General features: G+C 43.4%; 1 protein-coding gene across 7 annotated transcripts in view; it reads right to left on the bottom strand.

Moving 5' to 3' along the window:
• The window catches only part of ARMH4 (armadillo like helical domain containing 4), a 200,304-nt gene that overhangs the window by 150,611 nt on the left and 32,486 nt on the right, over positions 1 to 17,207 (bottom strand). For 2 of the 7 annotated variants that reach the window (XM_063715878.1, XM_063715877.1), the window contains exons 1-2: positions 1,345 to 1,501; positions 115 to 250 (exon numbers count right to left, since the gene is read on the bottom strand). The exons of 1 other annotated variant lie outside the window; for it this stretch is intronic. The gene's annotated coding sequence lies outside the window, so the exon portion shown is untranslated. Of the gene's footprint in view, positions 1 to 114; positions 251 to 1,344; positions 1,792 to 17,207 lie in introns of those variants that run through there. 4 more of the 7 variants (XM_054530673.2, XM_024231939.3, XM_024231940.3 and 1 more) reach the window with 4 other exon arrangements.

The raw sequence follows: 17,207 nt of genomic DNA on the forward strand, positions 1-17,207 counted from the left end.
TTCATCATTATGACAAATACAAAAAAAAAAACACTTTATTTATAAGAGCAAGTCAGAGTACCTTTAAACCTCTGTGTGTAAAAGAAGCAATGTTCTGATACTGTGAAACCTTACCCGGTTGTGTGTTTCAATAGATGCTGCTGTGGGGTTCTACTGGCATGTGTGCCGAAGTCAGTCAATGACTGTAGATGCTTGGCTAAAAGGATACTCCTTGGAGCCCAACAGCATCACTTGTGATCAAGGAAATACACTAAAAGAAAGAACAGGCATGTGAATTCTGACCACTCAAGAATTTTTCCCCTTTGGAGAAGAGATCCTTCAGAACTCTAGGGATGGTTTTGTGAACCACTCCCCACTCCCCCTCAAGTTTCAAACTAAAACTTCCAAAGAAAGAAGGCAGACACTTTAAAGCAGCCATCTCCTCTATTCCACATCAGTTCTGCACTGAAATTGGATGCCAAGTGCTAGGCGGATCCTCGGGATCATCTCATCTTTGAGAACCCAAACTCTTAAGGGTCCTGTTTTGTTCACTCCTGCTTGCCTCCTCGCCAGCCAAGGTTCTACATGTTTGGAATCTACACAAGTCAGATTCTGTCAGTGACCACGAGGCACATGAGACATTTGGGCACCTCCGGCAGCACCTCCCAACTATTCCGGAGTCTCAAGCAGAGCCTCGCCTCCCCCAGATCTAACCCGCAGGCCCTCTTTCTAATTAAGTGACCTTTCCAAGGAGCGTCCTCCAGCCGCGTCCTGGGGGACGAGTCAGGGGCTGAGCAAGGAGGCTCGACATCTCTGCGCTAAACACTCAACTGTTTGTTTTCTGCAAAGTGGCAGGACATATTTCGGTGGTGACCGCAGCAACGATTCGCTCCTCGATTGTTAGGCTCTGAGTGGCATTGGGGACATTGCGATCGACGGTTTGAAAGGAGTAAACCGTTGTTTTGGGGAACTTCTCTCTCACTGCTGTGGGATTGCGAGCGGAGGGAGAAAGAGAAAGAAAAGCCCACACAAAAGCAGCCAGCCCTGGAAGCTCCGCCAGCACAAAGGCCGGCTCGCTGGTGCGGAGCTGGGAGGCTGGGCTGGAGCGAGGAGTGCGGTGAGTCCTTCGAGGCCTGCGCGCCGCGCCCAGCTTGCCGGGAGCTGCCCCCGCGCACCCCGCACCTGGGCACCGCGCTCCGGAGGAGGATCGGGGCGCACGCCTGGCGCACCCAGGGCTGCAACGCTCCCGGGACTGTTACGCTCCCGGGGCGACCCCACGCCACTGAGGCTCCGGTTCCTTCCCTGCCCCGGCGCCACGTGTGCAGCCGCGGCCGCCCAAGTGGCCGGAGCCAGGCCCGTCCTCACCTGTGCGCCTTCAGCTGAGCAGCGCGCGGAGGACAGAGGCAGCGGCGGCGCGGGCGCTCGGCATCCCTGCGGCGGGCCCTGCGGCGGCGGCGGCGGCGGCAGCGGCGGCGACTCCCTCCGCTGTCTGGGACGCTAGGGGGAGGGCGCTTCGCTTTGTTGCTTATTCATAAGGCCGCGGCTACGGCCGGGGATTGGGCGGTGAGTAGGTGTGCCCGCCCTGGCTCTGCTGGCACTGACAGCCGACGCCGTCGCCCACGCCCCTCGTCGCCCACTTCTCCGCCTCCGCTCTCCCGCGGGGGCGGCTTCTGCTGGAGTCCAGGCAGCTGGAACCCCTCGGAGATCCCGTGCTCGCTTCGCCTCTTTACAGCCGGAGCTTCTGCGGCAGCTCCCCCTCCCTACCTACGCGGAAGAGACCAGGGCACCGTTTACACAAGAAAAACCTCAATTTTGCTGTATTTGGTTCAGGCAAGGAGCGCAAATCTGAGACTGCAGTGTTCCTTGTGGAAACTATGGACGGCTTGGCGGTGCCCTTAAGTAGGACCCTTAAAGTAACTCTACACAGAATGTCCCTTCTCAATCCCTCGGAGAAGTTGCAAACTAGTGCTAGTCACAAGTAAGGTTTATTGAGCCCTTACTCCTGCCAGGCACAAGAGTAGATGCTTTGCCCATTACTTTACCTACTTAATCTGCACGATAGAAGAGTAGATATTGTAGTTCTCATTTACCAGGGTAGGAGGTTAAGGCTAAAGGCTGTGTAACTTGTCCAAGGTCATCTGGCTCGCGTGGCCACCGGGAATTTATGTCCTCCATTCTTGAGCCTCTCAAGGACTGTTTTCTTTTTCTGTTACTTCTAATGGTGTGGAAAGAGGTGTCGGAATCTAAAGGCCTGTTCTGGAACAACCTCCCCAACGCAGCATTTTACATTTGCAGAGCACTCTTCACATTTGTCCCCTATTGTGCTTATTAACTCCCTTCTTCATAATACCTTAGTCCCCTTTTGTAGTTAATTATAAACACCTTGAAGTCAGAGCAAAAGCTGGCTCACCTTTGACCCCCACACCTAACACAATGCACAGGTATGTACTGGTTTCTGTTTGTTTGTTTGTTTTTGAGACACGATCTCACTCTCTCACCCAGGCTGGAGTGCTGTGGCGCCATCATGGCTCACTGCAGCCTCGACCTCCTCCTGGGACCTCAAGCCATCACCCACCTCAGCCTCCTAAGTAGCTGGGACCACAGGCATGCGGCACCACGACTGGCTAATTTTATTATTATTATTATTATTATTATTATTATTATTATTATTGGTAGAGATGGGGTCTCCCTATCTTGCCCTGGCTAGTTTCAAACTCCTGGACTCAAGCGATCCTCCTGCCTCAGTCTGCCAAAGTGTTTGAATTACAGACGTGTGCCACGGTGCCCAGCAGGTATGCACTGTTACCCATTCCACCTCCCTTTAGAAATTATTATCTATGTATAATCATGCATTGATTAATTAGGGGAATACATTCTAAGAAATGTATCCTTAGGCAATTTTGTTGTTATGCAAGCATAACAGTATACTTACACAAACCTAGATGGCATAGCCTACTACGTACCAAGGCTATATGGTATAGCCTATTGCTCCTAGGCTACAAGCTTGTACAGCATGTTACTGTACTCAGTACTGTAGGCAATTGTAACACAATGGTATTTCTATATCTAAACATTGAAACAATACAGTAAAAATACAGTATAAAAGATAAAAAATGGTGTATCTGTATAGAGCACTTACCATAAATGGAGCTTATAGGACTGGAAGTTGCTCTGGGTGAGTCAACGAATGATGAGTGAGACTATGAAGACCTAGGACATAACTGTACACTACTGTAATGTCCATAACCGTACACTACTGACATAACTGTACACTACTGTAGTTATGTAGGCTATAACTGTATACTACACTACTACTGTAGTGTGAACAATGTACACTTAGGCTGTACTGTAGACAAAAACATTTTTTCTTCAATAATAAATTAACCTTAGCTTACCATAATTTTTTACTTTATAAACTTAATTTTTTTTTAACTTTTGACTCTTTTTCTCTTTGAGACAGGGTCTCACTCTATCACCCAGGCTGGAGTCCAGTGGTACAATCGCAGTTCACTGCAGCCTGGACCTCCTAACCTCAAGCAATCCTCCTGCCTCAGCCTCCCCAGTAGTTGAGACTACGGGTACATGCCACCACGGCTGGGTAACTTTTGACTCTTTTGTAATAACACAGCTTAAAACACAAACATGTTGTACAGCTGTTCAAAAATATTTCATTTATTTCCTTATTCTATAAGCCTTTTTCTATTTAAAAAACAAAATTTTTAAAGGCCAGGTGGGTCACGCCTGTAATATCAGCACTTTGGTAGGCTGAGGCGGGTGGATCACCTGAGATCAGGAGTTCGAGACCAACCTGGCCAACATTGCAAAACCCTGTGTCTACTAAAAATACAAAAATTAACCACGTGGTGGTGCGTGCCTGTAATCCCAGCTATTAGGGGTGCTGAAGCAGGAGAATCGCTTGAACCTGGGAGGCGGAGGTTGCAGTGAGCCAAGATCGTACCACTGCACTCCAGCCTGGGCAACAGGGCGAGACTCTGTCTCAAAAAAAAAAAATAAATAAACTTTTTGGTTAAAAAACAAAACAGAAACACACACATTAGCCTGGGCCCATAAAGAGTCAGGATCATTATCACCATCTTTCACCTCCACATCTTGTCCCACTTCAGGGGCTATAACATACATAGAACAGTCATCTCCCTGTGATAACAAGGCTTTCTTCTGCAATACCTCCTGAAGGACCTGCCTGATGCTGTTTTACGGTTAACATTCTTATATACAAGTACAAGTAGTACACTCTAATGATAAAAAGTATAGTACAGTAAATACATAAGCCAGAGTAACATAGACATTTATTATTATCAAGTGTTTACTGCACATTATTGTATGTGCTGTAATTTTATATGACCGGCAGTGTGGTAGGTTTGTTTACACCAGCATCACCACACAAAGGAGAGTAATGCATTATGTTGCATCGCACTAGGATATTCCGATGGCTACCATGTCACTAAGTGATAGAAACTTTTCAGCTCCATCATGATCTTATGGGACCATCATTTTATATGCAGTTTGTGGTTGACTGAAACATTGTTATGGGTACATAAGGTACTTCCAGAATGTGATTGGATTGAATTGAATCTATGAAGTTTGTTTGTTTGTTTTTAGACAGGGTCATGCTCTGTCACTCAAGCTGGAATTCAGTGGCCCGATCACTGCTCATTGCAGCCTTAACCTCCCCAGTCTCAAGCAATCCTTCCACCTCAGCCTCCCGAGTAGCTGGGAGCACAGGCGTATACCACCACACCAAGCTATTTTTTTTTTTAATTTTTTGTAGAGATGAGGTTTTGCCATGTTATCCAGGCTGGTATTGAACTCCTGCACTCAAGTTATCTGCCTGCCTTGACCTCCCAAAATGCTGGGTTTATAGGTGTCAGCAACCACCCCTGGCCTGAGATCTGCTTTTTGTATGTATTCAGTGCAATACATTGCACTGTGGCCAGGTCTTCTACCTGGATTCAGTACCCACCAGGTGGATAAGCCACACCCAGCCTGACCACGTTGTATTTCAGGATTTTATTTTTAAGCCAGTTGTTTGAAACTCAGACCACATCTTCTTGTAAAAACAATGTTATATAGTATGGCGGGGCTGCTAGCTAGCCCACAATATTAAGTCTACTCAACCCAAATACAGGTAAATAATAGTACTTAAAAAAAAAACTAACCTGAATTCTGGGTGTTCTGACCAGATGGCCAGGCAGAAGAGGAGAGACAGCAAGAGGAAGGAATTCCAGTTCTCCTCACATTTACACACAAATTTGAGACATTCAAAGTTTCTTCTTTTTTTTTTTTTTTTTTTTTTTGAGACAGAGTCTTGCCGTGTCGCCCAGGCTGGAGTGCAGTGGCGCGATCTCGGCTCACTGCAAGCTCCGCCTCCCGGGTTCACACCATTCTCCTGCCTCAGCCTCCCAAGTAGCTAGGACCACAGGCGCCCACCACCACTCCTGGCTAATTTTTTGTATTTTTAGTAGAGATGGGGTTTCACCGTGTTAGCCAGGATGGTCTTGATCTCCTGACCTCGTGATCCTCCCACCTTGGCCTCCCAAAGTGCTGGGATTACAGGCGTGAGCCACCGCACCCGGCTGAGACATTCCAAGTTTCTTTGACATCTTCCTGCCTCCTTTTCAGTATCCCTTTCTAACATCCTACTCTTCTTAGAGACTCAGTAGCCACACGATTATTTAAGTTCCAAGTACAGAATTCTAGTTTCAGACCTGAGTTAGACTCAAAATTTTCCATTCTTCAAAATTACCCTTCTCTCATAGTAAAATTCCCGTCTCCCATTTCCTCAATATAAATTATTTCAGGTGTGCAGTAAAAGTAAAGTGATCTTATTGGAACTCATTTATACTAGTCCTGTATCCTTCCAAAAACGGTTTGTACTGCTTTCAACAACTCTGGTTTATACAGTTTATCTCAACAGCTGCTGTTGATACATGGCAGTGGTCATAAGATTTACTCTTCTCTTCCCTCAACACACACACACACAAATTGTGGGTTAAGGAAAGTTGTACTGTGCAAGCCAAATAAGTAAATCCACATACAATGAATGTTATTAACCTTTTACAGGTAAAGCAAGAAACTGTGGGGCGGTGGCGGGGGGTAGGGGGCGGTGTGAAGGGGAGATTTAGAGCTTGGGAATAATAAAAACTCCAATCAGGCCAGGCACAGTGGCTCACACCTGTAATCTCAGAACTTTGGAAGGCCGAGGTGGGCAGATCACCTGAAGTCGGGAGTTCGAGACCAGCCTGATCAACATGGAGAAACCCTGTCTCTACTAAAAATACAAAATTAGCCGGGTATGGTGGCGCATGCCTGTAATCCCAGCTACTCAGGAGGCTGAAGCAGGAGAATCACTTGAACCTGGGAGGCAGAGTTTACCGTGAGCTAAGATCGTGCCATTGCACTCCAGCCTGGGCCAAGAGCGAAACTCCATCTCAAAAAACAAACAAAAAAACTCCAATCAAGGTAATAGGCAAGGAAACTTAGGAAGGCAGTTTTAAGGTTGCCAGATTTAGCAAATAAAAACAGATGATTCCCAGTTAAATTTGAATTTCAGATAAACCACAAACAATTTTTAGCAAAAGTGTGTCCCAAATATTAAAACAATGGGACAGACGATACTGAAACATTATTTGTGATTTATCTGAAATTCCAGTTTAACTGGGCATCCTGCATTTTATCTAGTAGCCCTCTCAGTTTTAGGCAATTAGTTGGTCCTGGTTAGTAGAAAGTCTTTGTGTCAGAGAGGAACTGGTCAAGTGTAGCAAAGAACAGGATAACCAACCACCAAGAGCCAGAGTGAACAACACCCATTCAAATACCACACAGAGGGAAGAGCCTTGGCAATGCAGATGTAAGCATTATGGTGTCCTTGGAGAGGCTGTCACTCAGTTGGGTATGGTAACTAATTGTCTTTAGTTTGATTCCCACATACCAAGTCCCATGTATATGGCACATGGGTCTCTGCTGATACGAACATTTCTGTCTGCTTGACCTCTATAAAATTGTTATTCTGTATTATGTGAGTGAATTGTTTGCGTCTGTTCCTAACACATCTATTCACGCCCACAAAAATTGGGTTTCTGGTCTTGCAAAGTTAAGAACAAGGCCTTGAGCAGAGCTGACTTTACCGAGGTAAGTGCCACTTCATAAGGGTTCTTGCAGACCAGCTGACAGGTCCTCCCCAGACTCTGCATCACCGTTTGCTGAGGGCGTTTTTTGTTGCAGTTTGTTTTGTCTTGTTTTCATTTGAAATTGTACCACCACAAGGATTTGAGGCCATCGAATAAAATGAAATGGAAGAGCCACATGAGAAAAAATTCTTCTTGGAAGGTTGAGTTTACCTGAGATCTCCTCAAAACCATTCCTGTTTTTCAGTGATTTTTCCTCCCTTTTTATAAAATTCCTTCCTTGAATTTTATAGTTCTTATTGGCTCCCCAAATACACAACAAGGAGGTCCTGCCATGGAAGTTGAAGAACAGGAGCTGCTATGTAGAACAGGAGTCATTTGTAAGTTGGATATTGAAGTCCTCCCTGCAATAGATGGTCTTTTCCTTTTGGCCTTCCTAAAAGTTTATGAACATGAGCATTTCAGCATCTCCCACTGTTCTCTGCCCAACTGCTCCCTGACTCTAATTCTCCTTGGGGACTTTCTTGTTGCTTTTAATTTTTTCTGTTTGTTTTTAGTTTTGAGACAGAGTCTCGCTCTGTTGCCCAGGCTGGAGGTGCAGTGGCCCGATCTCAGCTCACTGCAACCACCTCCCGGATTCAAGCGATTCTTGTGCCTCAGCCTGCCGAGCAGCTGGGACTACAGACATGCACTATCATGCCTGACTGATTGCTTTTAATTTTTTAAGTTGGAATTCTAATTCCCAGGAGTGGACTTTAGTGTAAAATAATATTGCTAAGTATACTCCACTCACTCTTGGTATTCAATAAATATTTTATTTTTGTGGTGATGATGATGTAGATAATGGTAATCATGTTAGACAGAATCAGCTTTATTAATTCTGATAGATGTTTTCATTGCATCCAAAACCCTCTGAACACTTGGCATGACCCATCTTGAACTACTGCAGTGCCAGTGGGCTTAGATTTTTACCTCCTACTAAATTATGTCATTGGTATGCAGTTTTTTGTGAAGACAAGTAGGAAGAATAAATCCCATAATAAAACAATTTTCCTTAAACAAGGCTTTGGAACAGACTTTTATACATTGTAGTTGCTTTCTTTTGAAACAGTCTCCCTCTGTCGCCCAGGCTGGAGTGCAGTGGTGCGATCTCGGCTCACTGCAAACTCTGCCTCCCAGGTTCAAGCCATTCTCCTGCCGCAGCCTCCGTGTAGCTGGGATTACAGGTGCGCGCCACCATGCCCAGCTAATTTTTGTATTTTCAGTAGAGGCAGGGTTTCGCTTGGCCTTGCTCGTCTCAAACTCCTGACCCCAGGTGATCCACGCACCTTGGCCTCCCAAAGTGCTGGGATTACAGGCGTGAGCCACTGCACTTGGCCTGTAGTTGCTTTTAACTGCTAATACACAAGTCCACTACATTTACCTGTCTTTATTACCTAACACTCAGGTGAATCCTCTTGCTTCTCTGCTCTCCTCAAGAAAGTTATTACAATTATAGAAGCAGAATATTGTATGCCTTACATTTGCTTCTTTAAAAATCTATTCTTTTCAATATTCTCTTATTAAGTGTTGGATTTATTTAGACCCTGAACTTTCTATTCAGTTCTAAGAAAGGGAATTTTGTCTGTTGCCTTGAAAAAGCAAGATAAGAGAGGAACGGACCACTAACGCAGGTACAGAAAGAAACAAAATTACAAAAAGAATACAGCCATTTTTAAAAAGCTCTTTTAGATAAAGAGGCTGAAAACACTTACAAAAAATAAATCTTGTCCTTTCCTTTACTGCCATGAATATGTCCTTGTGAGACAGTCTATAAAAATCCCTTTCAAGAGATTCGAACATCAAAGGTATAATGTCTTCTGTGGAATATATCCTTTAATTCTAAATGAATTGGTCATCAGGAGTAACTATTGTGTATTCAAAATGGCATCCATGACTCTAAAAAAGATATGAATTGCCTTTTACTTTGTCAGACAAAAGAGTCTTATCTCCATCTTTGTATTTTTTAATGTTCAATGGTAAATAAATCAATGACTCTCATAGGCTCCTTATCTTAAACAATGGGTTTGAGATATTTATTCCTGACATAATGGTATACATAACCACTGCCTATGTTGCAGAGAAAGATTATTTACTCTTCTCTGTCTCTATTAAGGGTAGAATTAAAGAAAATGGATTTACCAGGAGAAGCAAAGTTCAGGCTCAAGGAAGCACTCTTGTCACAGAAAATTCTTAGACGCTGGAATAGATTAGCAAGAGAGATTATATATTCTCTTTTGTGTAGGCTCCTAAAACCAGGATGAATTTAAGTCTCACTGGGTTGTGGGTTTCTGATGAAACACCATTAGTTCACTCAGTGAGGACGTTATGGAAATAGTTGTAGATGTGGAAAAGCTACCAAATATATTTACTGAGAAGAACTGTATTATTATTTATTATCCACCTTCCAACAAATGTTGTTTATGTCACTTTTAAAGAATATGATTCAGTTATTAACATCAAGTTCAGGACACACAAGAGTACATTCAAAGAGCACGTTGACAGCAAAAGCAAAGGACAGGATACTATCAATGGAGATTTTCTCCATTACAATGTAGCTCATAATCAGAATAATACCAACAATTTGAATACTGGTTGACCAAGGTTTAAATATGGTATGGATGTCAGTCAAAAAAAAAAAAAAAAAGACTTTCCTTCAGTGTAACACTCAACCTCCTGCTAAATTTTTTATTCCTATAAATTTTGGTTAATTTTGCTGGCCAAACAGCCCTAGATGAGTTTGTGTTTCACAGTCATTAAGCCATGGGCACTGCATCATGTAATGTGGGTTATGTGTGTATTTTGGCATTGAGCTTAGCTCCATGGTTAATCACCAACAGATGTTTTTGTTTTGTGGGAGGTATGTGGAGTATGCAAAGATCAATAATTGAACTCAACATTCCCTGGGAATCTTAAATTTAGTTGAGAGGAAAAGGTATGTACTTAAAAACATTACCAATAACACACAATGTAAAATTTATTTATAGGCTTCTTTCATGATCTAAAGGGAGTATGGATTTTCATCATCTTTTTCCATGATACTACCTCAAAGTAGAGCTATTTGATAAAGTCTACATGGAAAGCCAATTCTTAATATAGTTAGTGCATGTGTGTGTAACTGTCTTTCCCCCAAGAAAACTATAAGCTCTTTGAATTAAGACAGTGTGTTTTAAATAATCTCACATCTCCCACAACACCTACAGAAGTGCCTTGACGTAGCAGCTGCTCAAAAAGTATTTGTTGACCAATCATGGCCATAGCTTATGCCTAAATAAATATGTAACACTACGATGCTCAACATTTTATAATTATGAAGCATGAAACTGAATACTACTCACATGCAGAGGAAATTGGCTAGCTTCAGAATGAAATACATCAATCTCATTCAAATTGGGAAGATACATTCCAATGTAAGTGCCTCTGAGACTTAAGATTTAGTTATTTTTTAGATCCTTTGAGAAGGGGTCAGTCCATCTGTGCATGTGTCCTTCTGAAACCGGAGGACTGAACCAATTGATGTTTCAAGTCCCTTTCTAACCACAAGTCTGTGATCCTTTCTATTGGTGAAGTTCACATTAATTTAAAGAAGAGTTGCAGTCCTGACGCGGTGGCTCACACCTGTAATCCCAGCACTTTGAAAGGCCAAAATGGGCGGATCACTTGAGCCCAGGAGTTTGAGCCCAGCCTAAGCAACATGACCTAGCCACCACACCTGGCTAATTCTTTGATTTTTTGTAGAGACAGCCTGGGAGATTGAGACTTCAGTCAGTCGTGATCATGCCACTGCACTCCAGCCTGGGCAACAGAGTGAGACCTTGTTTCAAAAAACAAAACAAAAAAACAAAAAACAAAGAGGAGTTGTACATGAACAAGAAATACCCTGAGTGTAAGATTAAAAACAAAAACAGAAACCTGCTTCGAGATGAATCCAGAACTAGATTTCATGCAGGCCTAAGTCCTTGGAAGTAGCCACAGCAATATGTTTTGTTTTATTTTTTATTTTTTTCCTCAAGACCTACAATATAAAGTAGGCATAAAAGATTCACTTTGCAGAATCAGTCCAAAGCAATTCCTCCATAACTTGTTTACAAAAGTAGCCAAAGGGGTGGAAAGACTTCCTTCAGAATCAGGGTGATTGAAAGCATGTCTCATACAGAGATTATTATTTACTTCTGGACTGGTCTAAAGTGTGAGGCATCACCACAAAAGAATAAATGAACTTTTCTCCAAAAGATTCCCAGTAAAGATAAATGGAGGGTCGTGTGATGTTCTTTCTTTTCTCTTCTCTTTTTGCTTTTAGGAGCCTTCTATAAGTGGTAGTCAGGCATAGCGACATGTTTTGTTTTCCTTCTGTTTCTCTCTTTGCAAAAGGTGTTTCAAGGCCCTTGCCATTGCCAGCTAATGTTCATTTTATGACATTGTTCCTAGCAATCAATCTTACATTGATGGGCACTTCTCAGTCAGATCATATTCTGTTCGGTTCATTAAAAAAAAAAAAAGATTTTTTTCCTTGTTACTCTCCATTTCTCCTTTAAATTCTATTCCTCTGATTTTCTCTTCTCATACTTCTACTTTCTAGATTTCATACTGCTGCTTTTAAAATCTAATGTCTTCTCCAGTGTATACATTGTTCCTTGTTTCAAAGACATAAGCCTGAGCACTTTGGCCCAATCCTTTTCAATTTCAGAGCCTTTAATTCCAGTATACTGCTGTGTTTGAGGCAGCCTTGAGGAATATAACAAAATTTCACGTGGTGCAATCCATTATTCATTCATAAGCAGTTTTACAGGCCCATTCTTTTGCCCAAGGCACAAACATAAGCAATTGATCTTACTTCCTCTCCCTCTCCTTCTACCTGGGTATAAGAAATGTGGCAGACATCAAGGACATCTAAAGCAGATGATAAATATATGGAAGAAATTATCCATTATCCCAGGCTGTTGCTCCAAGCCTGCCCAATGTCATCCCTTTCCCAGCCTCAACTCCTCCGCCTCCTCCCCACCATCCTGAAGTAAATGGGAGTAACGTCTGTGTTATGGACTGAGTTATATTCCCCCAAAATTCACATGCTGAAGCCCTAACTCCAAGTACCTCAAAATGTGACTGTATTTGGAAAGAGAGTCTTTTTTAAATTTTTATTTTTATTTTTAGAGACAGGATCTTGCTCTGTTGCCCAGACTGGAGTGCACTGGTGCCATCATAGCTCACTGTAACCTCAAATTCCTGGGCTCAAGGGATTCTCCTGCCTAGCCTCCTGAGTACCTGGGACTACGGGCATGGACCACCATGCCTGGCTAATTTTGTGTATGTGTGTGTGTATGTGTGTGTGTGTGTGTGTGTGTGTGTGTGTGTGTGGTAGAGACAAAGTCTCGCTATGTTGCCCACTGGTCTCAAACTCCCGAGCTCAAGTGATGCTCCCACCTTGGTCTCCCAAAGTGCTGGAATCACAGGCGTAAGCCACCGAGCCCAGCCAAGAGGGTTTTTAAAGAGGTAATTAATTAAAAATTCAACCCCATACGCCTCGTGTCCTTATAAAAAGGACACAGACAGACATGGAAGACCATGTGAACTCACAGAGAGAAAGTGGCCATCTACAAGCCACAAAGAGAGGCCTCGGATGAAACCAACCCTGTTGACACCTTGATCTTGGGCTTCTAGACTCCACAACTATGAGAATATTAATTTCTGTTGTTTAAGGCACTTGGTTCATGGTACTTTGTTAGGCAGCCCTAACAGACTAATACAGCCTGGCACAGTTGAAGGTCTCTTCTGATTGGCTAGTGCTTTTGCCATGCTGAGTATTTTCAGTAGCTTCCCTGGTTGAAGCAAAACAGTTATATATTTAGAGGGGGAGCACAGGAAAATCACTCTCCCAAAAGGAGCATATTTTCAGACCAGAAAATCCACAAGTGGCACCTTTTTTACATTGCAGCTCTCCTTAGTAGTAGAATCTGGCTATGCCTTTGAGCCATTTCTTAATAACATGACTTGAACTGCTGTAGAGGCCACCTGGAGGTTCTTGGCCTTTCCTGGGATAAGAGAGCAAATAAGTGTTCAAACAATCTAAGCAAAAGTATTGCATAGGAACCAGGAGCATGCATTTAGCTTCAAAATAGGATAATAATAGTTTTGATATCCTAGGATTATTGGGAGAATTAAATGAGATAAGGTGTAATGTACTAAACACAGTGTCTTTAACACCCATTACATTTTCAATGAATACTATTATGTGAAACAAGTGCAGACCCGGGTAATGAAGTATTGATTTTCAGCTATAGAAGCAGGTATTTCCTGAGTTGATGGCTAATGGATTTTTTTTATTTCTTGAGGAACTTACTGGGAATAAAAATGGACCTATCAGTATCCCTATATTTAAACTTCAGGTTATTGTGGAAAGAACAATTTTCTGGGAATAGATTTTAGAATGGTAATTTTGGCATAATTCTGTGGTATTTTCTTGGAATTTCACTAAGTTTCACCAATGAAACTGTCAAATTTAACTAACTAATTTGCACTATGTCCATCCACCAGGTTCCCATTAACACTAAATTTTTCCCCAAGCAGAAACATTCTTACGTAGGCAGAAAATGTTTTTAAATTTATTAAGATTATACTATTATTTAAATGATCTAGCATTTTATGAAACTGCACTTAACTAGAACCAATTACATGACTTACATAGCTGAAAATAAGTTGGAATTATAATCATGTCTGGCCTATTACAGATATATTTAATAGATTTATCTCGTTTAAGGATCTCAAAACACATAATAATTATGGAGGTGTGCTTCTCATCTGCTCCAATTTCCTTATTTATCAAATGAGACACTAAACCTGCAAGAGATTGCCCAATGTCAGGGCAAAGCATACACAGGAACCCAAATCTCTGGATGCATAATCCAGGACTCTTCCTCTCCTATTCAGTGGCACTTTCCTGTTTCAAGGGGAGAGAAAAACATTTAAGAGTTTAACCAAAGATTTAGCTTCCCGGCCAGGCACGGTGGCTCACACTGTAATCCCAGCGCTTTGGGAGAACAAGGCAGGTGGATTACCTGAGGAGACCAGCCTGGCCAACATGGTGAAACCCTGTCTCTACTAAAAACTACAAAAATTAGCCAGACATGGTGGTGCACGCCTGTTGTCCCAGCTACTCAGGAGGCTGAGGCAGGAGAGTCGCGTGAACCCAGGAGGCAGAGGTTGTAGTAAGCTGAGATTATGCCACTGCACTCCAGCCTTGGTGACAAAGATTTAGCTTCCCAACTAAGCATCATAATCTACATTGATACCTCTGTGCCTGGGATGGGCTCATGTTCTCTCACCCGAATTGAACATCTTTGTCTGGCTAAGGATACTTACACGTGGTTCCAAACTCACCTTAGCCATCCTGTTCAGGAAACTCTCCCTGATTACCGAGGCTGGGTGGAATGCCCCCATCACACCTGGGCACACAGTTCTGTCTTAGCACTCAGAGTCAACTAGCCACGTGTCAGGCACCCAGCTGCCCACAGTGCCTCCTCCAGCATCCCACTCCAGCCTGTATTGTTTTTAGTGTGTATCACTCCTCGGCTCCTCAGACCTTCCCACAGTCTGTATTCTCCCTGGCCTGTATCCTCCCTTGACTTTTATCCTCTCTTCAGCCTGCATCATGCCCCAGCCTGTATCCTCTCTTAATTTGTACCACTTCCTAACCTGTATCCATCTCGGCTTTTATCCACCTTCCTGTATCCTCCCCAACCTATTCCCCCACTAGACTGTATCCTTTATCACTCCCCAATCCCCCAGCCTGTATCTCCTCTTGAAAGGCAGGATTCTAAGACGGTCTCAAAGACTCGTAGCCTCTGGCATGCATAATTCACGTCAGAGTAATTCAGTAATTACTCTTTTCCCAGTCATTCAGTCAAACATGAGTCAGTAATTCGGTCAAACATGACTCCTTTCCCAGTAATTTAGTCAAACATGAATCTAGTGCAGCTGTGAAGTTGCAGATGTAATTAAGGTCCCAAATCAGTTGATTTTAAGATATGGAGAGGGCTAGGCCTGGTGGTGCGTGCCTGTAGTCCCAGCTACTAGGGAGGCAGAGGTGGGAGGATCACCTGAGCCTAGGAGTTCCAGGATGCAGTGGGCCCCAATCACCCCATTGCACTCCAGCCTGGACTACAGAGCAAAATCCTATCTCAAAAATAAAAATAGGGAGATTATCTAGTAGGGCTGACATAATCAATGGACCCTTTCAGTCTGGATGTAGAGGTTATAAACAGAGAAGTCAGAGATTCAAAGCATGAGACGACATGGGAAGGGAGCCACACAAGGAACTGCGGGCGGCGCCCTCTAGTGGTTCGGAATGCCGTGGCCAAAAGCCATCAAGATGCTTCACTCCTACAACCACAGGAACTGAATTCTTCCAACAATCCTGTGAGTTTAAGAGGTTCCTGAGCCCTAGAAAGGAGCACAGCCCAGCTGACACTTTCATTCTCCCCTTGGGATACACTGAGTGGAGAACTCAGCCACACCATGCTGGACTTCTGACCTACAGCACTGTGAACTAATAAATGGTGTGTTTTAAGACACTAAGTGTGTAAAAATGTGTTATATAACATAGAAACTTAATACAACACCTTCCGCAGCCCGTGCACCCCAGTCTGTATCCCCGCAATCTATATCCCACAACCTGTATCACCCTGCCTGAATTCCCCCAGGATACATCTCCCCAGCTTGAATCATTTCCCAGCCTGTATCACCCACTCCAGCATGGATGCCTCTGGCCTACATTCCTCTCAGCTTGTACCATCCCCCCGCCTAAATGCCCCCTACATACTCACAGTTTGTCACATAATGTCCCCCCATCAATCCCATCTCTCTCTCTGTCTCTCTCTCACACACACACACACACCACTAGCACCACTAACACCACCACCCACCACCTGCACAGCACAGCACCCTGAGTGATTCTGCCCAAGGAATACACCACTCAAGTTCACAGTCTGCAGAACCAGATGGAAATTTTGTCTCCTTTCCAAGACTGGTGAGCAGGACTGGGCAACCCAAAGCAAAAATGTAGTCTCTTCTTTGCTTCTTTGAGCCTCAAGCCAATCATGAGCAGCCAGTCAGCCCTGCTTCCTATGCACTGAGCTCTGCACTAGTTTCCCCAGCAGTCTAGAATCACCCCCCACCCCACCAAGCCAGCAGCAGGCACTCCCTTTCCGAAGGGAAATGAAATGGGGCCCAAATCAGTTGGCCAAATCCTTTCATCTCTCCTCTCGAAGGATTTGAAAATCCCTTTTCTCCAGGAGGATTGCTGACCCCCTCCACCCATTCTCCACCTCCGGTCCAGAGCTGACCTTCTGGACTTTCTATCCTTCTGGACTTTTCTTCATCTGTGCTATCCCACAACTTACATTTGCAAGATGGTGTGTTTGTCAGTGATGTATTCCTCCATAATTATCCTTGTACGTTAACCTGAACTTTTTCTGAGTTGGTTGGGATTAGCGGCATAAGTAACCAATACCTACTGTCAAATAGCAAACATTAGGTGAAGAACATAGAACATCTGTGCAAAAGTATAAGTAACTTCATGTGTACAAACATATACACATACAAAATATATGCATCTATACAGTGTATTTGTATATATACATATATGATATATATTACATTTTTATATATTTATAGATTGTATATATATATAAAACAACAACACTGCAAGGTGTAGTTACTATTCCTATTTCATAGACGAGGAAATTGAGGTTCACAGAAGTTAACTAAGTTGTCTGATGGCACACAGCAAGCAAGCAACAGAGCTGGAATACCAACTCGAGCAGTCTGGCTCCAGAGTTGATCTTCTTACCCACTCTGCTGAACACTTACAAGGTGTCAGGATCACTGTGCTAAGTAGGGCGCATGCATCAATTATGGCAAGAAAAGAGCAGGAGAGAAAGCAGAGAAAACTGTGTGCTAAAGCAATCAGGACAATTTTCACAGAGAAAGTGGGGCTTGAGCTAGCACGAAGGGAAAAGTTGGACTCAGACTTACAAGGGTAGGGTTCAG

The sequence above is a fragment of the Pongo abelii genome, chromosome 15 (assembly GCF_028885655.2).
Source record: "Pongo abelii isolate AG06213 chromosome 15, NHGRI_mPonAbe1-v2.0_pri, whole genome shotgun sequence".
Lineage (NCBI taxonomy): Eukaryota > Metazoa > Chordata > Mammalia > Primates > Hominidae > Pongo > Pongo abelii.